Source organism: Schistocerca americana, chromosome 1 (assembly GCF_021461395.2).
Source record: "Schistocerca americana isolate TAMUIC-IGC-003095 chromosome 1, iqSchAmer2.1, whole genome shotgun sequence".
In the NCBI taxonomy this organism is placed as follows: Eukaryota; Metazoa; Arthropoda; class Insecta; order Orthoptera; family Acrididae; genus Schistocerca; species Schistocerca americana.
The window spans coordinates 221,561,987-221,586,647 of NC_060119.1; positions in this window are offsets into that span (position 1 = coordinate 221,561,987).

The window sequence follows — 24,661 nt, forward strand, 5'->3', positions numbered from 1 at the left end:
GTGGGCTTCAGCGCCTCTTTTCATCGGCGCCTGTACACGTTCAGAAATTCCAGGCGTGTTCGAAATGCATTGTCAGCAGTTCTCTAGGCGTTCTTGTAGTCCATAGGCACACACTATATCAAAGCTTTGAAATATCCCCACAAAAAAGGGAAAAAAAGTCCAAAGCGTACAAGACGGGGGACCTGGTAGGCCATGGTATTGGCGAGCCACGATCGATACACTTGTTGTCGAATATTCGTGCCGCGTATTCCCGAACAGCCACTTGAAAGTATGGTGGTGCACCATTATGCATGTACGATATGCGCATCCCTTTCCAATAATGGACATCATCTAAGTAGTGGAGTAGCTTGTGTTGCAGGAAACGAAGAAAAAATTTGGAAATTTGTGGTAAGTTCCTATGGGACCAAACTGCTGAGGTCATCGGTCGCTGGGCTTACACACTACTTAATCTAACTTGAACTAACTTACGCTAAGCACAACACACACAACCATGCCAGAGGGAGGACTCGAACCTCCGACGGGGGGTAGCCGCGCGAACCGTGGCATGGCGCCCTAGAAAGCAAATGGAGGTTACGACTAGTAAACCGACCAGTTGGGAAATGTAGCCGTCTTGGTGGCAAACATTGGTTTGCAGGCCTATGAGTATTAGGATTATTTGCGTGTTTCATTATCCCACACTCGTTGCTTTCGTCTATACCTATAATATGAATGGCTCTGAGCACTATGGGACTTAACATCTGAGGTCATCAGTCCCCTAAAACTTAGAACTACTTAAACCTAACTAACCTAACAACATCGCACATATCCATCCCCGAGGCAGGATTCGAACCTGCAACGGGAGCAGCAGCAAGGATCCGGACTGAAGTGCCTAGAACCGCTCGGCTACAACGGCCGGCTATAGTACGAAACTCGTTGATTTCATAACACGTTGTTAAGTTCATCATCAAAACTATGAACAATAGACAAATCAGAGATGAATTTTGTCAATAGTAGAGACGAAGTTATTCAGTCGAACTGGAAGAAAATATCATAAAAATAGCTGATAATCCATGTATCTACAGGTTAGCGGGACGAGGAAGAAATAATTGCGTGAACACAGATTGCATCAAACTAAGAAAGTCAACAGCCTGCGCACACACACTCTAAGCTGTTATTTATGTTTCGTTGTAAATTATGAGTGGTTTACATTCGTGTCACTGACATAAATTATGGTCTATATAAGCGACTGTTCGGTGGCCGTCTCTCGAGTGAACATGAAAGATTCTGCTATCGTAATACTCGTAAAGCGAGTTACGCGCGTTTGTCGTGGAAGAAGCAAACATACGGGCACGCAGCAGCTGCCGGCAACTGTGTTTACAGAAAGGCAGGCTTTCTGAAGACTCTCCTAGGAAGCAGTAACGCCAGAAATAGTCGGCGCATCTATGGGGCTCGTGGTGGTGTAAACTCGCTCCCTACTGAAACGTCAACCGCTAAGGGCGTCTAACGCATCGCCACGAATAGGTGCAGCAGTTGTCGCTCTCGACGATTAACACGCCGAAATGTCAGTCAAAACGAGACGACGGGGCCGTTGACACATTAAGGACGCCCAGTCACCCTGTTTACCTCAGGTATTTTTGAAGCTGGAGTCGTGAATATGAGTGTCTATTCTGGAGAAGGTAAATATGGACACAGGTGATCACTCACTGTGGCGGTGTTTACAGGGGATTGCATAAACGCTGCAAATTGGCTCGGCGTGCGCGCAGAAGCCCGCTGACGTCTCGTTTACCGTGCGCTGTTATCTCCTGTGAGAGGACGAGATCCACCCGTGCAAAACGGCGACCTAGAGAGGCACCTTAGATGTAACACAGATAAGCAATCTCACCGCACAAAATATTAGTCACCCCTCAAAAGGTGACACTGGCTGCTTCATAGGATATTTTAAAAATAGAGAGCATAATTTCCGGTATCTGTTCCCCATATGCAAACAACAAAAATTTCATTGCAAGCCGGAAGGCTGGCCGAGCGGTAATAGGCGCTACAGTCTGGAACCGCGCGACCGCTACGGTCCCAGGTTCGAATCCTGCATGGGGCGTGGATGTGTGTGATGTCCTTAGGTTAGTTAGGTTTAAGTAGTTCTAAGATCTAGGGAGCTGATGACCTCAGAAGTTAAGTCCCATAGTGCTCAGAGCCATTTGAACCATTTTTTTCATTGCAATATTTGTTTCGTCTATATACGAGGGTTGGAGCTTAAATAGTGGCAACTATTTATTCACAATCGATACAAAAGAGTTACATGTTTGCACCTGTTACTGTCCTTCAAAGTAGTCACCAGCGTTGTGGAGAACCTGTTGCCAGCAGTGTAAGAGGCGTAGTATACCGTTAGCAGAGCCTGTTCTGTTGATGGTGCGAATGGAGCTGTCTAAATTTATGGTGATTCTCGTGTGCGACTGTGATGGTGTTATCCTAACGCATTACGTTCCTCCTTGGCAGACCGTCAATGCACAGTATTACAGTTCGGTTTTGGAGCATCACCTGCGACCAGCTTTGCGAAAGAAGCGGCGACACTTACTGCGCAACCCATCCATCATTTTGCACGACAATGCGCGGGCGCATACGGCGCAAGCTGTGGCTGCTCTGTTCGGTCGATGGGCCGGGAAGTACTGTACCATCTACCATACTCTGAGTACTTAAGTCCTTAAGACTTTGATCTGATTCAGAAGATGAAGGAACAACTTCGATATCTGTGTGGTGCGAAAAGTGGCAATTGACCCTGAATAAAGAGAAGTGTGAAGTTATTCACATGAGTACTAAAAGAAATCCGCTAAATTTAGATTACTCGATGATTCACACAAATCTGAAGGCTGTAAATTCAACTAAATACTTAGGGATTACAATTACAAATAACCTAAGTTCGAACGATCACATAGATAATGTTGTGGGTAGAGCAAACCAAAGACTGCTATTCATTGTCAGAACACTTAGAAGGTGCAACAGATCTACTAAAAAGTTCAAAGAAGGGCGACTCGTTTTCTGTTGGCGGGAAATAGGGGAGTTAGAGCCACAGACATAATACGTGAATTGCAGTGGCAATCATTAAAACAAAAGCGTTTTTCGTTGCGACGGGATCTTCTCATGAAATTTCAATCACCAGTCTTCTCCTCCGAATGCGAAAACATTCTGTTGGCACCCACCTACTTAGGGAGAAATGACCATCAAGATAAAATAAGGGAAATCAGGGCTCGCACCGAAAAATTTAAGTGCTCGTTTTTCCCGCGCGTCGTTCGAGGGTGGAACGGTAGAGAGACAGCTTGAAGATGGTTCATTGAACTCACTGCCAGGCACTTTATTGTGAATAGCAGAGTAATCACGTAGATGTAGACGTAAATTCGCTTCAGAACTGTTCAGAGATTCGACAGGCGGTAAACCACTCCATTCGCACCATCAACAGAACGGGCTATGCTAATGGTATACTACGCTTTCCACATCGCTGGCAACGGGTTCTACACGACGCTGGTGACTACTTTGAAACACAGTAACAGGTGAAAACATGTAGCTCTTTTGTATCGGTTGTGAATAAATAAAAGCGTGATATGGTATTAATAAAACCGACAATCTGCAGGAATGGATTCCTGAATGGAAACGTAGGAAAAAGGATCCTATGAGCATGTATCCAGAAGAGGACGATATGGGTGCAACAACAACAAATTGTCCCGTAACACAGTACAGAGCTGCATCACATCCACGTCCCAAATGTTGAAAGTGGTCTTCGTGGGATCCAGAGTACGCATTGCCATGTTGCATCACGGATTGCCGCACTCTTTCGCACATTCCAGGCTCTCTCCGAATAACCTTACAGGCGTCATGAACACATTGTTTTGTTGAAGGGTGCATATCAGGAACTGGTCCAGGATACAGAACGCTTTTCAGATTCCACCAGAAGTATGACCTAGGAGCCATGCTGCAGGGCCTCCGCGTCCTATGCAACTTCCGGGAAAGATGTTTCTGAGGTGTGAGTAAACTGTGTTGCGTAAGTGGGCTGGTGCTCCGTCATGCAGAAACCACATAACCGGTCGTACCTGCAAAGGCACCTTCTCAAGCAGCTCAGAGTACTCCGCAGGAAGTCCAGGTACGTTGCTCCGTCGAGACGTTGTGGAATGATAATCTGTTCAGGTACGTGGTCGCCTTGAAACCCTGCCCATACACTGAAGCTGAACTGATGCTGATGGGACGCCTCAGCCGGTCCCCGAGGATTGCCTGTAGCCCACAGACTGCTGTGAAAATTTGATCAGCAAAACGAAACCTTGACGCAAGTTAAATGATTCCCCTCGGCTTCATGAATGTCAATTTGCTCCATGGAAATCGAAATGTCTTGTGGCTAGGGCCTCCCGTCGGGTAGACCGTTCACCTGGTGCAAGTCTTTCGAGTTGACGCCACTTCGGCGACTTGCGCGTCGATGGGGACGAAATGTTGATGATTAGGACAACGCAACACCCAGTCCCTGTGCGGAGAAAATCTCCGACCCAGCCGGGAATCGAACCCGGGCCCTTAGGATTGACATTCTGTCGCGCTGACCACTTTTTTTTTCTTTTTTTTGCGCATTTTGTTCGTTGTTGATCGTTGTGTTTGGTCGTTGCGGACGTCACATGACATCCGTTAAAGTTCGTTTGTTGATCTTTCGACTCAGTTTTTTTTTATTACAGAGGCCAATCAGCTCTCTGACCGAACACGCTGAGCTACCGTGCCGGCAAACCACTCAGCTACCGGGGCAGACTAATTTTCCCTATGAATAACACATACACAAGTGCAGAGGATGGCTGCAGCAATGGCTGGAAATTTTAAGTTCAATCACAGCATCTGATTTCTCCTCTAAGTTGGAGACAAATGTCGCTCTGCAACTCTAAGCCAGAGCGTACTGCCTGAAGTCCGACAGAGAAGCCTCCTCTGTGATCCCCTTAAGAGAAGTCTTCACTATGCTGCCCCTGGAGTAAGTGATCTCATTCTCCTCTGCAAAACTTAACTGATTCTGCCAGCATCATTACATTGCTGGCCTGTTGCAACAGACCTGGCGAGTTCCGACCAATGATAATTTAATAAACATGCTGACAAATTCCATACTCTTGCGGATTCTGCCATGGTTAACCAACCAAGTACATTTCTTTCTTGATTAGGGTAGAAGGCAGAGAGTCTGCCCCACTACGTGGCAGATTTCTAGTTACCGCCAGGGAGAAGGCGTCCACATACCCACGGGCATGTTCTCTCCCCCGCTAGCAACGGAACTGCTATGAGCCAATCATGGACATCCCTTTGAAATTTTGGACAAAAATTCGAGCTGGCCCCATTTACGGCTGACGGTTGGATTCTACGTCAGCAGTGTCGTGTTTTTTCCTCTCCTTAGATCTTATATTTGCTAAAAGGAGTTTTTGAATTTTGCATACTATGAAAGAGGGTTACCTTTGCCTGTCGGCCCTGTTGCGTTCAGTTGGCAGAGCGAGCTTCTCAGCATGTATCCGACCAAGACTTGGCTTTCAACAGAAACATTTTTAAGCTTGTGCGGTTCCCCTTCATGACTCTCATTTTCAACAGCCAGCTAAGATCCCCAGGCTGCAGCATAATACGAGAATCCATCACCTTACCTAAAGGAAAAGAGAAAGAGATAGTTAGATTTGAAATCTTTGGCATTTGCTATTATTTCTTGTACTTTCATGCAGGGTTTCTGATTTGATTTTGTTTACTCTGCACACTTGCATATTCAATTATTAAACAGGTTACAAGTTAGTTTTGGAAAAACTGGCTTGTAACACTAGTTACTCTATCTTTCTGATTACATTAAGTGTTTTATATGCTGTGAGATGGACAAGCTCATCCAGTTGACAATATCCTTGCATGTCAGTGATTCCGTGAACGAGTAGAAGATATTCCAGTTGGAAGTAATCCTTTTAGAATCTAAAGTTTTTTTTATTGAAAACAGGAACCCACAATTATATACAATGATAGTGAGCTGAGCACCAGAATTACACAAGCATGAAGAATGTTAATTGGAGAGTACAAGTCCAGGCCAAGTCCGACGACATGCAATGTTCGCCCTACAATCACACATAACTGTGCAAGTCTGTCAGTTGAACCATCACCTATCACAGCTGATGTACAAGAGAGCAAAGCTGCACAGGTGCTGTGGAGGGTGGGTGGAGGCTATACTCAACAACCGAGCTAGGTTAATAATTGGCTCCTTTTACCGACCTCCCGACTCAGCAGCATTAATGGCAGAACAACTGTGAGAAAAGCTGGAATACATTTCACATAAATTTCCTCAGCATGTTATAGTCTTAGGTGGAGATTTCAATTTATCAGATATAGACTGAGACACTCAGATGTTTAGGACGGCTGGTAGAGACAGAGCATCGAGTGACATTATACTGAGTGCACTATCGGAAAATTACCTCGAGCAACTAAACAGAGAACCGACTCATGGAGATAACATCTTGGACCTACTGATAACAAACAGACCCGAACTTTTCGACTCTGTAAGCGCAGAACAGGGAATCAGTGATCATAAGGTCGTTGCAGCATCCCCGAATATGGAAGTAAATAGGAATATAAAAAAAGGGAGGAAGGTTTATCTGTTTAGCAAGAGTAATGGGAGGCATATTTCAGACTACCTAACAGATCAAAACGAAAATTTCTGTTCCGACACTGACAATGTTGAGTGTTTATGGAAAAAGTTCAAGGCAATCGTAAAATGCGTTTTAGACAGGTACGTGCCGAGTAAAACTGTGAGGGACGGGAAAAAAACCCACCGTGGTTCAACAACAAAGTTAGGAAACTACTGCGAAAGCAAAGAGAGCTTCACTGCAAGTTTAAACGCAGCCAAAACCTCTCAGACAAACAGAAGCTAAGCTATGTCAAAGTTAGTGTAAGGAGGGCTATGCGTGAAGCATTCAGTGAATTCGAAAGTAAAATTCTATGTACCGACGTGACAGAAAATCCTAGGAAGTTCTGGTCTTACGTTAAATCAGTAAGCGGATCGAAACAGCATATCCAGACACTCTGGGATGATGATGGCATTGAAACAGAGGATGACACGCGTAAAGCTGAAATACTAAATACCTTTTTCCAAAGCTGTTTCACAGAGGAAGACCGCACTGCAGTTCCTTCTCTAAATCCTCGCACAAACGAAAAAATGGCTGCCATCGAAATAAGTGTCCAAGGAATAGAAAAGCAACTGAAATCACTCAACAGAGGAAAGTCCACTACACAGAGTACGCGAAAGAACTTGCCCCCCTTCTATCAACTGTGTACCGCAAGTCTCTATAGGAACGGAAGGTTCCAAATGATTCGAAAAGAGCACAGTTAGTCCCAGTTTTTCAAGAAGGGTCGTCGAGCAGATGCGCAAAACTATAGGCCTATATCTCTGACATCGATCTGTTGTAGAATTTGAGAACATGTTTTTTGCTGGCGTATCATGTCATTTCTGGAAACTCAGAATCTACTCTGTAGGAATCAACATGGACTCCGGAAACAGCGGTCGTGTGAGACCCAACTCGCTTTATTTGTTCATGAGACCCAGAAAATATTAGATACAGGCTCCCAGGTAGATCCATTTTCCTTGACTTCCGGAAGGCGTTCGATACAGTTCCGCACCGTCGCCTGATAAACAAAGTAAGAGCCTACGGATTATCAGACCAACTGTGTGGCTGGATTGAAGAGTTTTTAGCAAACAGAACACAGCATGTTGTTCTCAATGGAGAGACGTCTACAGACCTTAAAGTAACCTCTGGCGTGCCACAGGGGAGTGTTATGGGACCATTGCTTTTTACGATATATATAAATGGCCTAAGAGATAGTGTCGGAAGTTCCATGCTGCTTTTCGCGGATGATGCTGTAGTATACAGAGAAGTTGCAGCATTAGAAAATTGCAGCTAAATGCAGGAAGATCTGCAGTGGATAGGCACTTGGTGCAGGGAGTGACAACTGACGCTAAACATAGACAAATGGAATGTATTGCGAATACATAGAAAGAAGGATCCTTTATTGTATGATTATATGATAGCGGAACAAACACTGGTAGCAGTTACTTCTGTAAAATATCTGGGAGTATGCGTACGGAACGATTTGAAGTGGAATGATCACATAAAATTAATTGTTGGTAAGGCGGCTGCCAAGTTGAGATTCATTGGGAGAGTCCTTAGAAAATGTAGTCCATCAACAAAGGAGGTGGCTTACAAAACACTCGTTCCGCCTATACTTGAGTATTGCTCATCAGTGTGGGATCCGTACCAGGTCGGGTTGACAGATGAGATAGAGAAGATCCAAAGAACAGCGGCGCGTTTCGTCACAGGGTTATTTGGTAAGCGTGATAGCGTTACGGAGATGTTTAGCAAACTCAAGTGGCAGACTCTTCAAGAGAGGCGTTTTGCATCGCGGTGTAGCTTGCTGTCCACGTTTCGAGACGATGCGTTTCTGGATGAGGTATCGATATATTGCTTTCCACTACTTATATCTCCCGAGGAGATCACGAATGTAAAATTAGAGAGATTCGAGCGCGCGCGGAGGTTTTCCGGCAGTCGTTCTTCCCGCGAACCATACGCGAGTGGAACAGGAAAGGAAGGTAATGAAGTATAAATGTAGATGTAGATGTAGGAACACTCGTCCGGTGATGGCCACCGGTGTACTGTCTTTTCGTGGTAGCATGGTGGCAGCGTATGTGGGCATGGCGCCACATCACTCCCCTCCTCTGGGAAGCTGCAGCGCAGACATTAGCCAACAGAGGAGGAGAACCAACCTCAGGGCCTGCCGGCGAAGGGTTGGCATGGCCAAGAAAGCCATGGGTCCGCCCAGGTGACCTGGCGTGGGTCGACGGCAGCTGGTGGTCGATAATGTTCGCCTCCATCGGCTTGCCTGTAGCTGAAGGAGCATCACTGTCATGAGGTTGGACGGTCGGCTATCTCCAGCCCAGTGGTAAGCCCGGCGCCGTAAAGATCCCACAGGTGGTGATGACGCAGTTGATGCGCCTTCGTCAGTGACATATGGTAGCTGCAAGGATGGGGAAGGAGCCGCCCAGCCTCCGAAAAGAGGCGTCCATGAATCTGCCGTCGGACTCATGCAAAGTGTCCGGCATGGCTAGCAGCCTCATCTCAACATTACGGACAAGTTGGGTCAGGACTCACATAGCTGGCCCTGAAGGTGGGACAGGGGCACCGTGCTGGCGTCCACTGTGGACCTTCACCATCTGCGCATTGCACACACTATCACCAGTGCAGGTCCCACAGATCATAGTGCGAAGCATGTGAATGCACATCAGGTCGCGGCACAGGGCAGAGCGGATGAAGTAGCATCTTGGGCTGATGGCCATGGAGGAGTTCCCCCAGGCTTTGACTATTCAGAAAGGTGATCCTGCTGGTGCTGAGAAACATTAGCAATGCTGAATCTGGTAAGAAATCGGCAAAGTACTTCTTTAGCTGATGATTAAATGTGTGCATGATACACTTGTCTCCCCATCCAACTGTGGGTGAAACGGAGTGGAAGTAATGTGGGTAATACAGTTGTGGGTCCAGAAAGTCTGGAACACTGTTGAAGTGAACTGTGGTAGAGATGAACATCTGTGGCAGTCCTTCAATTGTGAAAAACTGGGTGAGAGCCCACACAATATATTCCACCAAGGTGGAGTGCATGCATGTGTCGTAGGGGTAGTCGGACAGCGCATCAACTACTATAAGTAACATGGAATTACATAAGGGATCTGTGAAGTCCATGTGCATGCAGTTCCACGGCTGACTGGACATGGAGCATGTGTGTCCATGCTGGTGCCGCCTCCTGCTCTTTGCATTTGTTTGCGCTCACGAACGACTTCCTCAATTTCCAGATCAATGCCAGGCCAGTAGACAAATCGCTATACAAGGGCCTTCATGCAGGTCATGCCCCAGTGACCACATTGTATGAGAGCATGTATACGAGGTCACTGGAGGAACAACGGCAGAGGGTCGTCAATGTCGGTGCTAAGGCGGAGAACGCTGACGAGAATTGTCAACCAACGACGGAGGAGGAAATAGTTGTGCAACAGAGCAGACACTTTTGCAGGCAAACCCTCGGGCCACCCATCTCACAAAAATTGATCCATCTGACAGAGCGCGGGGTCCCGAGGGGTGGCCTCGGCTATGTGATGGCCGTTATTGGAAGTCGATCAGCTGCTTGCTGCATACGATCATTGATCTGGAAACAGACAAACTCAATTTTGCCGAAGGCCAGGTCAAGTCTCATGTACAAATGAGACAACGTGTTCAGATTTGCGTGTTGCATTGTCGATATGTAGTGAAGCTGATAATGATATGCACTGAAAATAAAGCCCAACACTGGAGTACTCATGTGGCCATGTCAGTGCGAATGAGGGGCGAAAAGTGCCACAAGTGGCTTATGAACGTTGATTAGATGGAATTTCTTGTTATAGAGGAGAATATGAAATTTTCGGACTGTGTGTACAATGACCAAAGCCTCCTTCTCGATTTGAGAACAATGCATTGTGCAGCTGTCGACGTCTTCCAGGAATATGCGATAGGTTATTCAGAACCGTCAGCATTTTTGTGAGCCAAGACTGCCCGAATCCCATGTAGCAAAATTTCAAATGGCTCTCAGCATATGGGACTTAACAGCTGAGGTCATCAGTCCCCTAGAACTTAGAAGTACTTAAACCTAACTAATCTAAGGACATCATACACATCCATGCCCGAGGCAGGATTCGAACCTGCGATCGTAGCGTTCACGCGGTTCCAGACTGAAGCGCCCAGAACCGCTCGGTCACCACGGCCGGCCGTGTACGACGGACAAGCTTTTTACCAAATGAAAGGAACAACTTTTTTACGCTAGTTTTTGAGTGGATGAGTGATATTCGTCGCATTTGGGAGAAATTTGGAGTAATAACTGACTTTGGTCAGAATGCAGATTCCGTGGTGGTGCACATAAGGCCCTCCTCTTGTAGTTTGGTGAATAGGACACGAAGAGTAGTGAAATATTCTTGCCATGAGGGACTGTTGACAATGATGTCATCAACATAGTTTGTGCAGCATGGCACATCCCATGTGAACTGTTCAAAAAGTCTCTGAAAATGGCGCTCTCGCGATGCCAAAAGGCATGTACGTATACCATTGCAACCGGAATGGAGTGTTAACGACCAAACTTTGTTTGGACGAAATCGAGGCGAAACTGCAGGTACGCCTCTGCCAAGTCAGGATAGGCCGAGCACCACAAATCTTGGGAATGGCCGTAGGTTTAAGTGCGATGTGAGCTTCATAGTCCTCTGCGGCGAAAGCAGAGACCCAAACTCGCGGCAGAGCTCCTCCATTGCCCGGAACGGAATGTAGTCGGCAAGAAGATGCACAGAATCCTGAATATGAAATCCAAAAACTGTGAATAAATCGAGACCAAGAATATTTTCCGACGTCGCACTGCCGACTGCCAAAAATGTGATCGCCATCGTAATAAGGTGATCCACAATGTCGATCGTGAACTGGTCGCGAACAGACATAGTCGACCAAACGACGGCCTATGAGAGAAGAGCGGGGCGACCCATGCGATATTAGGTTTCAACATTCCCGTTATCGACCTAGAAACGGAATGGCTTTAGCTGAATGCTCAGCGTAATATATACTATGTGATCAAAAGTATCCGGAAACCTGGCTGAACAAGACTTACAAGTTCGTGGCGCCCTCCATCGGTAATGCTGGAATTAAATATGGTGTTGGTCCACTCATAGCTTTGATGACAGCTTCCACTCTGGCAGGCATACGTTCAGTCAGATGCTGGAAGTTTTCTTGCGAAATGGCAGACAATTCTTCACGGAGTGCTGCACAGAGGATAGGTATCGATGTCGGTCGGTGAGGCTTGGCACGAAGTCGGCGTTCCGAAACAGACCAAAGGTGTTCTGTAGGATTGAGGTCAGGATGTTATTGTCATGTAACCACTCCGCCACAGGCCGTGAATTACGAAATGGTGCTCGATCGTGTTGAAAAATGCAGACGCCATCCCCGAATTGCTCTTCAACAATGGAAAGCAAGAAGGCGCTTAAGACATCAATGTAGGCCTGTGCTGTGATAGTGCCACTCAAAACAATAAGGGATGCAAGTCCCCTACATGTAAAACACGACCACACCATAACACCACCGCCTCCGAATTTTACTGTTGGCTCTACACGTGCTGGCAGATGACGTTGACCGGGCATTCGCCATACGCGCACTCTGCTATCGGATTGCCACACTGTGTACCGTGATTCGTCACTCCACACAACGTTTTTCCACTGTTCAATCGTCCAATGTGTACGCTCCTTACACCAATCGAGGCTTCGTTTGGCATTTACTGGCGTGATGTGTGGCTTATGAGCAACCGCTCGACCATGAAATCCAACTTTTCTCACCTCCCACCTAACTGTCATAATACTTGCAGTGGATCCTGATGCAGGTTGGAATATCTGTGTGATGTCTGCCTATTAGACAATAGGACCCTCTCCAAATGTCGGCGGTCTCTGTCAGTCAACAGACGAGGTCGGCCTGTGCGCTTCTGTGCTGTACGTGTGCCTTCACGTTTCCACTTCACTGTCACATCGGAAACAGTGGGCCTAGGGATGTTTAGGAGTGTGGAAACCTCCCGTACTGGCGTATGACACCCAATCACCTAACCACGTTCGAAGTCCGTGAGTTCCACGGAGCGCCCTCTCTCACGATGTCTAATGACTACTGAGGTCGCTGATATCGAGTACCGGGCAATGGGTGGCAGCACAATGCACCTAATGTTGTTGTTGTGGTCTTCAGTCCTGAGACTGGTTTGATGCAGCTCTCCATGCTACTCTATCCTGTGCAAGCTTTTTCATCTCCCAGTACCTACTGCAACCTACATCCTTCTGAATCTGCTTAGTGTATTCATCTCTTGGTCTCCCTCTACGATTTTTACCCTCCACGCTGCCCTCCAATACTAAATTGGTGATCCCTTGATGCCTCAGAACATGTCCTACCAACCGATCCCTTCTTCTGGTCAAGTTGTGCCACAAACTTCTCCCCAATCCTATTCAATACTTCCTCATTAGTTATGTGATCTACCCATCTAATCTTCAGCATTCTTCTGTAGCACCACATTTCGAAAGCTTCTATTCTCTTCTTGTCCAAACTATTTATCGTCCATGTTTCACTTCCATACATGCCTACACTCCATACGAATACTTTCAGAAATGACTTCCTGACACTTAAATCAATACGGGATGTTAACAAATTTCTCTTCTTCAGAAACACTTTCCTTGCCATTGCCAGCCTACATTTTATATCCTCTCTACTTCGACCATCATCAGTTATTTTGCTCCCCAAATAGCAAAACTCCTTTACTACTTTAAGTGCCTCATTTCCTAATCTAATTCCCTCAGCATCACCCGACTTAATTAGAGTACATTCCATTATCCTTGTTTTGCTTTTGTTGATGTTCATCTTATATCCTCCTTTCAAGACACTATCCATTCCATTCAACTGCTCTTCCAAGTCCTTTGCTGTCTCTGACAGAATTACAATGTCATCAGCGAACCTCAAAGTTTTTATTTCTTCTCCATGGATTTTAATACCTACTCCGAATTTTTCTTTTGTTTCCTTTACTGCTTGCTCAATATACAGATTGAACAACATCGGGGAGAGGCTACAACCCTGTCTTACTCCCTTCCCAACCACTGCTTCCCTTTCATGTCCCTCGACTCTTATAACTGCCATCTGGTTTCTGTACAAATTGTAAATAGCCTTTCGCTCCCTGTATTTTACCCCTGCCACCTTTAGAATTTGAAAGAGAGTATTCCAGTCAACATTGTCAAAAGCTTTCTCTAAGTCTACAAATGCTAGAAACGAAGGTTTGCCTTTCCTTAATCTTTCTTCTAAGATAAGTCGTAAGGTCAGTATTGCCTCACGTGTTCCAGTGTTTCTACGGAATCCAAACTGATCTTCCCCGAGGTTGGCTTCTACTAGTTTTTCCATTCGTCATGCACCTAATATGAAAAACGTATGTTTTTGGGTGTGTCCGGATACTTTTGATCACACAGTGTAGATCTTTCTGCTAACGTTGGGCTGCGGGCCGTGTTCGTGCGTAAACTCCACGTTCGCGACCGAGGCTTACTGTACAGGCAGCCACAGCAAACAGCTGCCACGTGGTCTTTTATATGACACTGCCTAGCGGTGCGCGCAGCAAATACGGGCGTGCACACGGAAACCATCAGGACACTAGGGGAAACGGCGTCGAAAGGGGGCACCGGTCGACTGCGAACAGCGCGAACCCGGTGAGCACGATGAGCGGGTCGTTGAGCGACGCTTTTGCTGCGGAAATGCACTCGCCACCGCGACGTCGTCAGACTGTTGCGTCGCAACCTGAGACACCTCAAACGCCTGAGCGATAACCAAAACCTCCACCACTATCAGATCTTTTAAATACAAAGCCTCGCAACCCACCTCTCTGTCTCAAGCAACTACATCTCGTATCAAAGCGTCTGCATAGGAATGTTGACAACGAGCGCAAATAAATTTACATTTCCTGCTTAAACTGCAGAGAGCGGCCAGTGACACCAGATAGGACTGGTCCAGTTTCTTTTGCTGCTGGTGAAACGGCGTGGGTTTGCTGAAGATAATAAAAGCTGGGAAACTGACATACGTAATTCAGAAAACGACAACGCAGCTGGGTCCTTTAACGGAGCAAGTTTTCGAAGCAATTGAAATGTTTCAGGCTCAATCTAGTACAAGAAGAAAGACTTTTGTAATGATTGGTCCTCTGCCTGAAACGCTGCGAAATGTTGCTGCGAGCGGTGAACGTGCGAGTCCCTACCTTCTTTCGCTCCCTGGAACGGTGGAAAGCTGAGGGGAGCTGTCGGGCGTGGAGAGGGGACGTGTGGAGGGCCAACGGTATTGTGTGGATTCGTAACCAACTGATGTAGCAAAACTAAAAGTATGAAATATACGAAAAGCACTCGCAGTTGCGAATATGGACGACCATCAGCTGTAGAAAGGAATAACTACGAAAATTTGTGCCTGACCGGGACTCGAACCCGGATTTCCCGCTTATCGCGAGCGGTCGCCTTACATTTGGCTATCCGAGCACGACCTGCGACCAGATCAAAGTTCCATATGTCGTCAACCTTGTGTCTACAATCTGTACTCGTACATGCATGTCGGAAGGAACTTTGTATCTTAATTCGAAATACCACAGGCACTGCAATATCGTAAAACTAACTACTGCTGTTATTGTTCAAATTGCTGTTGCTGCTAGCTCAGGTGCTGCTGCTGTCGTAAGTTGATCTAACACCGAATCCTTCGTATTCGTGGAACACGCACCGAAATGTAACAATCTCATGGCCAAACCGTAGTTTTTTTCCTTTATTGTATTTCAGTGCACTCCAAAACCCAGGCAATCATCATAGGCTGCACCACCTACTCCTTTCATCTCCATGATTTCTACCTAACCGTTGCTGCATATGCTGCTGGCAGCAGCATATGCGCTGCTCTTCAGCCGAAAGACGGTAAGTATACAATAGAAGACATTTAAAATAACAGAAAGGAGAAAATATGGCTTACATATACATAAAATGGGACAAAAATAAGGAAGAGGACAGACGAAAAGAGGGGCAGCTGTGAAAAAGTAGCACACACAAAAGAATCACACACTGGGACAATTAAAGAACACAAGGAGAATTATGACCGGAGCATAAAAGTATGGACGGATGGTGTAGCACGTAACGATCACTGACAGTAACACTATGTACAAGTCTAGTACACAATTAAAATCACAACTCTTGATGCACAGGAGAACAGCACTAAACACAACACTAACGCAGCACACTGATGACAATGGGTTAACAAACGATCTGCAAGGGGCACATAGGTGAGCGAGAAGGGAAGAAGGGAGGGAGGGGAGGAGAGGGGGGGAGACAGGGGGAGATGGGCGAGGAGCTCTCCAAAGAGGGCCAAAGAGGGAAGGATGTGGGAGGGAAACAGTCGAGGAGGGGGTGCAGATACTCAGGGGGAAGGAGGAAAATCCACTCTGGGAGAAGAAGGCAAGAGGAAAAGTGGGGCCCTGGGAAGGGTGGGAACAAGACCAGGTTACAGTTGGAAGGAAGGGTAGATGTCACAGCGAAGTTCAACATCCGGGAGGAGGAGATACTGGAAATTGCCCTGATGAAGGAGATGGAGGGTGTGGAGGTGTAGAGAGGGAGGAATACAGTGATAGAGGCATGGCAACAGGTGGGGGGTGGAGAGGAAGGAGGAAAGCAGGGGGTGAGGGGGATTAAGTCTGCAGACAGTGTAAAGAATGTGGAGATGTTGGAGGAAAAGGAGAAGGTGGGGGAAGGGGATGAGGTCATATAGGAGTCGTGTGGGGTAAGTAAGGTGGATACAGAAGGCAAGGCAGAGTGCAAGGTGTTCTAGGATTTTGTGGCCCTTATAAATGTGGGGAGGGGGGCCAGAGATCCAGGCAACATTGGCATAACAGAGGATAGGACGGATGAGGGATTTGTAGGTGTGGATGATGGTGGAAGGATGCAAACCTCATGTGTGGCCAGACAGGAGTTTCAGGAAGTGGAGGTGGGAATGGGCTTTCTGCTGGATGGTCAGGAGATGAGGGGTCCAGGTGAGGTGATGGTCGAGGGTGAGGCCACGGTATCTAAGGGTGGGGGTGAGCTTGATTGGATGACCATAAACAGCTAGGTAGAAATCATGGAGATGAAAGGAGTGGGTGGTGCAGCCTATGATGATTGCCTGGGTTTTGGAGTGGTAGATATGAAGGAACCACTGGTTACACCAGGTGGTGAACTTGTCAAGGTGGGTTTGGAGGTTGCATTGAGACTGTTGAAGGATAAGATAGAGAGGCAGTAAGGTGATGTCATCAGCATATTGGAGGAGGTGGACAGGTCGGGGTGGCTTGGGCATGTCGGTGGCGTACAGGAGATAGAGGGGAGAGGACGGAGCTCTGGGGGATGCCAGCAGTGGGAGAAAAGAAACAGGAGTTGGTTTCATGGAGAGTCACATAGGAAGGACGACATAAGAGGAAGGAAGCGACCAGATGGAAAAAATTGATAGGCCGGGGATAGGTTTGGAGTTGAAAGAGGAGACCAGGCTGCCATATGTGGTCGTAGGCATTTTGGGGATCGAGGGAAACAAAAATAGCAGAGCAATGGGAGTTAAGCTGGAGGGAGAGAAGGTGGACTAGGTTAAAGAGTTGGTCTTCAGTGGAGAAGGAGTGTCATAAGCCACACTGGGTAAGGAGGAGGAGGTGGTGTTAATTAAGCTGCTGATGGATACGAGAGAGAGAGGATGGATTTGAAGACCTTACTGAAGACAGAGGTGAGAGTGAGGGGACATTTGAAGAGACGAAGGAGGGGAGTTTGTTGGCTTTGAGGAACAAGAGTATGCAGGAAGTCTTCCACAGGTCAGGGTAGAAGCCGGTAGAGAGGATGATGTTGTATAAATTGGCATGGACAGTCAGAATGGAGAAGGGGCATTCTCTAAGGTGGCACTAGGTGACACAGTCGTGACTAGGGACCATGGTGCGTTTTGACAAGTTTAATGTCTTGTGCTGTGGTGGGAGTGATGATATCAGAGGGTGGCAACTGCCCCAAGTACTGGAAACTAGGAGCAAGTGGAGTGACCGAGGTATTGACACATTCCATGATGGTGGGCATCAAAATGTTAAAATGTGTGTGAAATCTTATGGGACTTAACTGCTAAAGTCATCAGTCCCTAAGCTTACACACTACTTAACCTAAATTATCCTAAGGACAAACACACACACCCATGCCCGAGGGAGGACTCCAACCCCTGACGGGACCAGCGCCACAGTCCATGACTGCAGCGCCTTAGACTGCATGGCTAATCCCGCATGGCTGGTGGGTATCATGAGGGACAGAGAAGTCTTCAGAAAGGCGGGAAGCGAATTGATTGGCCTGCAGAGGTTGTCGGGAAGGCAGCGGTCACTATGGAGTAGGGGCTAATGGGGTGCAGAATGGGAACCAGTAAGGTGATGGAAGGTGGACCAGTACTTGGAGGAGTTTATAGGGAGGGTGGCGTTGTTACAGGCCTGGCGCCAGTCCTGGCAATTTTTCCTATAATAAGGTTCCGTACGTGTTGCTGTATTTGCCAGTGGCGTTGGAGGTTATTCCTGTCAATACAGGTGGTGGGATTCGTGGAGGAGGACGACAGCCTGCGGAGGGAGAGTGGGGCGGTGGGGGTGGATCGTTTTAGTAGGAACATGGACCTCCACGGCGTCAGTAATGGCCTTCTGAAGGCAGAACGAGGCTGGTGAAGGTGAAGTGGGCTTGGTTGTGGGAGTAAGTGGCGACGGTATTCAGGTGGGTGCCAACAGAATGTTTCCGCAATCGGAGGAGAAAACTGGTGTTTGAAATTTCATGAGAAGATCCCATCGCAACGAAAAACGCCTTTGTTTAAGTGATTGCCACTCCAATTCACGTATCATGTCTGTGGCACTATCTCCCTATTTGGCTATAATACAAAACGAGCCGTCCTACTTTGTACTTTTTCGATGTCATTCGTCAGTCCCACCTGTTGCGGACCCTACACGTCATACCAATACTCCAGAATAGGGCGGACATGTGTGGTGTAAGCAGTCTGTTTAGTAGACCTGTTGCACCGAAGTTAAGCGCTGTCGGGCTTGGCTAGCACTTGGATGGGTGACCATCCGGTCTGCCGAGCGCTGTTGGCTAGCTGGGTGCGGTACACTCAGCCCTTGTGAAGCAAACTGAGGAGCTACTTGATTGAGAAGTAGCGGCTCCGGTCTCAGAAACTGACATATAGCTGGGAGAGCGGTTTGCTGACCATATGCCCCCCATATCAGCATCCAGTGACGCCTATGGCCTGCGGATGGCACGGCGGCCGGTCGGTACCGTTGGGTCTCCATAGCCTGTTCGGGAGGAGTTTAGTTTTTAATGGAATGTGTTTAGTGGTTACAATGTGCTTGTCTTAATGTGCTTAAGAAACCACTAAATGCGGAATATATGAACACATTGTACACCAAACTGTGTTGAATGGTTTGGAGTGATGAATCACGCGACACCCCGTGGTAAACCGATGGAAGGATTTGGGATTGTGAATGACTGGAGAACAATACCTGCCATCGCGTGTTGCACGAACAATGAAGTACAAAGGAAATGTTCTAGACGATGTAGGAGTGTTTTTAGTGGTTACATTGGGCCTGCCCTACTGCGCTGAAGGAACTGCTAAATGCGGATGAGAATGCAGGCTTTCTCGGCGAATCTCGATGATAAAATCTTCTCGGGTTGACAGCCGAGTCAATATGTTGTTCTCCAGCAACGTTTCAGCAAGTTTATTACTTGCCATCTTCAGGCGAAGTCTTCCATTTTCAGGCGAAGTCTTCGCCTGAAGATGGCAAGTAAGAAACGTTGCTGAAACGTTCCTGGAGAACAACGCATTGACTCGGCTGTCAACCCAAGAAGATTTTATCATCGATATGGACCCATTTTACAGCAGTTTGCACTCTGCACAGAAGGGTTTGCGTTAGCATGACAGTGCACCCAACTGTAGGGCAGGATTTCTGAGGCAATTTATTGAAGGCTGTAACATTCCAGAAATGGACTGACCTGCCTATCGACCCCGCCTGAAATAGTGGAATACCTTTGGGATGAGTTAGAACGTCGACTTCGCTCCAGACCCTAGCGTCCAACTTCAGTACCCTCTATGATTTCGCCATTACTCTACAGGTATTCTGTCACCTCCACTGAAAGTGTCCCCAGCAGAGTTCAAGACTTCATAAAGGTGAAGTGCACACACCCCATATTAAAACTCACTTATAGACGTGTTGATACTTGAGCCATGTCAGGGCTCAGCATTTTTTATTTACCCGCGAGATTATTTCACTTGTTTTCGCCGCAGCGATAGGGGGCGTGATCGCTGAGCGCAGTTCGCGCTGGTGCGCAATGCAAGAGTTTTGGGAGGACGGCTCGGTCGGGATATGGCGACAGGACGGAAGCGCAGGGAGTCAACTGGTGCCTGCCGATTAAGGACTGCATTGAGTGTGGCTGTCTGCGAGCATGTGGGGAGGACGGAATGCTTGATTGCTTAGCGTGGCTCTCCATGACCAGCTGTTGTTTGTTGAGCCTAGCACTCGAGTCTAATAGGAAACTGCATTGGTGTGGTTCTCGTCACCTGGCTAAGAGCGAAATTTTCATATACTTTTATTATATTTCATGATCATTACCTTATTGTGGGGTTGGTACTTGTAGCCAACATTTTGTGATTTGAAATACTTCAGAGAATATCATCATGTGCCAGGAGTCTACTGTGAAAAATTTGTTTCATAGTGTATGACAAGGTATCCACTATCATCGATCATTTCATGAAAGTTCTGTCCAAATCATTATTACATTAGACTTTGTTAAAATTGGTGCGTTTAAATTGCAAATTTCCTAATTCTACTAATATTGCTTGGGATAAACCCATTTATTTCTTGATATTGCCATATTTGTGTATTAAGTTCTGTTTCTTCTCGAGACTGGTTGAACTGATTTTGAAACACGTGGGGGGGGGGAGTATTTAAATGAAAATTTGCTAGATAACACAACCGTCGTGAAATTGAAAACTTGACAGTGTTTCCTCATGTCACCAGTCAGTAATGTTATTTCTGTCTTGTAGCTTACTTAACTGATATAAAATGATTTAGAAATTTTGTGTATTTGTCACGAAAGGTGAACTGATCTCACATGATATTGACATTTGTGTAGGGTTTACGTAAGCTTAAGTGAAAACAGGAGGTTAAGAAAAAACTGATTATCATTGCCACATTTTTTTTTTTTTTTAGCAGGCAGTAGGGAATTTGTTGCATTCTTGCCAAAAATGGATTTTTTTTTTAGGTTTGATTTACATGTAGTAAAAATCACAAGTTCAATATTTTTCTGGTGTAATTGTTAATATTTGTACACGTTGCGCTATTGTACGATATATAATATACCTTTACTAACAGTACCTTTATGTAATGTTTCAGAGTGGGGCTGCATGTTCTTCTAGAGAATGTTTTTAAAAAAAGTTTTTCATTGCTAAAATTTCCTTTTAAACTGTTAATTGTATTAACTTGGATGTATAACCAATTATTGTTAAATAATACATTTGTGTCAACAAGGCTTGGACCAAATAAATGTACCTACACCTTCCCCATCCTGGCTCTGCTACCGTCTGTATTTCACAATACTGTTGATCAGATCGTGTACAATCTTGCGAAACTGGATGGATCCTTACTAAACACTCAAATGTTCAGATTCAATACCAAAGAGAATTTTGGGTGAAGTTAAAACTGTACTATTACGCTCACTAAAGACGTCGGTTTTGTTTACAAACATCGAGCCGTTTTCTGCCGGTTAGTATGGAATTCGTAGCAATAACAGGCGATACATCGTCCTGAGATCAAACAAGTTGCCTGTGGGAGCTACGGCCCAGACGAGAGTTACAAGGCCGCGTTGTTTGGATGCGCGCTTCCTGGAAGGCTGCTCCCGTTCCCGAGGGACGACGGCGCTTCTGCGAAACACAGCAGCACCGCGCCGCGGCCACACGCGATGTATCTCTTCCGCCTATCGCTCGCAGTTCACCGCTACGCAGAAACGGACGCTTTTTCGTTCCTGAGAAAAACTGGTTGTCGCATTAAGGCCAGGTGTGCATTTTGTCTTTTCGTCGTGCTGCATGATGTGTGAACACCGTGTGGCGCTTGCTCCTGCGTCGGTTGGGGGTGGAGTGGAAGGAGGTAGGAAAATTGGAGCACGCGAGCTGTGGTCTCCTGCAGCCTCGCTTAAACACTGTGTGGATCCCTCATTGTGTTGTATTGTATTGTATGTTAACCGGGGGCCTAGAAACGACGGAGAGGCTCCGTCCCCGCTGCAGCCGCAGTGGTCCACACCCCCCGACGACTAACGCAGTCCACTTCACCCCTCAGCCGCCCCACACCGAACCACTCTTTCAGAAAATGGCTCAAATGGCTCTGAGCACTATGAGACTTAACATCTGAGGTCATCAGACCCCTAGAACTTAGAACTACTTAAACCTAACTAACCTAAGGACATCGGACATATCCATGCCCGAGGCAGGATTCGAACCTGCGACCGTAGCAGTCGCGCGGTTCCAGAATGTAGCGCCTAGAACCGCTCGACCACTCTGGCCGGCAACCACTCTTCCACGGTTATTGTGCGGTTCGGCCCCCGGTGGACTCTCCCGGGGAACGTCTCACACCAGACAAGTGTAACCATTTTGTTTGGATGGAAGATTAATGGTGGTGTACACGTACAAGGAGAACTTGCTTGCGCAGCAATCGACGACATAGTGTAGCTGAGGCAGAATAAGGGTAACCAGCCCACATTCTCCGAGGCAGATGGAAAACCGCCTAAAAGCCATCCACAGACTGGCCGGCTCACCGGACCTCGCCACAAGTCCGCCGGGCGGATTCGTGCCGGAGGCCAGGCGCTCCCCCCCCCCCCCCCCCCCTCCTCCCGCCCAGAAAGCCCTGCGTTAGACCGGGCGGCTAACCGGGCGGGCGTGGATGGCTCATTACTTTTAAAAACTTAGGCTTTTATCGAAAGGTTTTTGGTCAAATACTAACAATTTTGTCGTCGTACGTATCTGTACAAAATTTTTGTCTTCAGAATTTTCTCCCTCAGTTTATTTCTGTTTAAAAACATCTGCTACTGCTGCTTTTTAACTGTTTTATTGCCTTTCTGGTGACCCCATTCGGACACCTAATTGCGTAATAGACACAAATGAAATATATATACACTGTGATTTTTCCACTGTGTACAAACTCTAGGGATTCAAAAGTGTTCAAATGTGTGTGAATTCCCAAGGGACCAAACTGTTGAGGTCATCGGCCCCTAGACATACATACTATTCGAACTAACTTATGCTAAGAACAACACCCACACCCATGCCCGAGGGAGGAGTCTAACCTCCGGCGGGAGGGGCCGCGCAATCCGTGACATGGCGCCTCAAACCACGCGGCCACTCCGCACGGTTAGGGATTCATCGATGACCTCTCATACAGAATGGCCAGCGGCAGCTGATCAGCCTGCTTGCGCTTAGAGCCAAATCGTTGTATGAGTCTATATAGGCACTGCCTAGATGCAGTACTGACATCATCGTTCATGCTTCAGCAAAGAGAGACTCTTCATTGTTGACATTAAGAAATGGACTTATTTATTGTCACATTATTTGTATTGAGCTGGGAGAAATACAAGTTAAGTAAATCTTCTGTATCTTGTGCTGTCTGTTTCGCTAATCATTTCTGCTCCTCTCCAGCTTTCCTACGACGACAGTTCAAAATGGTTCAAATGGCTCTGAGCACTATGCGAATTAACATCTGAGGTCATCAGACCCCTAGAACACAGAACTACTTAAACCTAACTAACCTAAGGACATCACACACAATCATGCCCGAGGAAGGATTCGAATCTGCGGCTGTAGCATTCGCGCGGTTCCGGACTGAAGCCCCTAGAACCGCTCGGCCACAGCGGCCGGCTACGACGACAGTGGTTGAATTACTCTGTACCCCATGTGTCCTTATCATTGTGTAGAAAGTCATACACAACAGTTGCGGTTTGGGGCTCAACTTGTGGAAGTTAGTGAAGGACCACACCTTTCAAAATGATTGCATTCATTAGTTAAGGAAAGATATAAATTGTACCATAAAATCAATAAATGTAAATAAACTAAAATAGTGTCAGTTTTATTAAGTTGATTTGTTGTGCTAATTTCATATCATCTATAGCTACATGCATAATTAATTTTTAGGCCGATCTTCCCAGGAAACTTCTTCACACATGGAAATATTTCAGCAAAGATTTGTAAAAGTCAACTGATGTCACAGCAATAAACATTTCTTTCAGAGTGTGATCTGATTGCATATCAATATGTTCAGGCTGCAGCCTCTATACCAATATCAGCAATGATGGGACAAGAGAGCAAATTGAATTGGGGCTCAATTATTTTTAAGTCCTGAAATAATCTCGTGACTTCATCCTCCATACTCTGCAGATGATCCATAATCTGAGCAGAAGCACTTTCAGGCACTTACTGTTTTCCCAACAAAGGAAACCGAAAAAGCTTCCTTCACCTGCTTGCCTAGTAAATACATCTAGAAAACGGAAAAAAATGACAACCTACTTTTGCTTTGAATGATTTTACATGCTTCCACATTTCATGTGTAAAGAACTCATTTCCCTGCAGTATCGCATTTTTCATTCAGTTTCTCAAATGTATCAGCTGCATGTATCATCTCTCATACCTCCACTCCAGACGTACTACAGTCATGTACAGAAAAAAAAGAACTAGAGATAGGACGTTTTTATTCACAGGACTTGTACGTTAATATGTTCTGTAGAAATGATTAGCATTTCAGCCACATCAGTTCAGCATGTGTCCTGTTGCCTAGAATGCACAGGGTCCGATATGGGCCCTGATAACTTGATCCATGTGTGATGCCATTAACACGTATAAGTCGCGTTAATGATGTAGCCTTCCATGGTACATTCACCTGGTTCCAAAGTTCATCTGTGGTGGGTGGCACCCTTCATTTCACCACATCCCACACATTTTCGATTGGTGACAAGTTTTGTGACCTCGAGGTCTAGGACAAAAGGTGACATCCTGTGACACCAAGACACAGCGACGTGTGGTCGTGCATG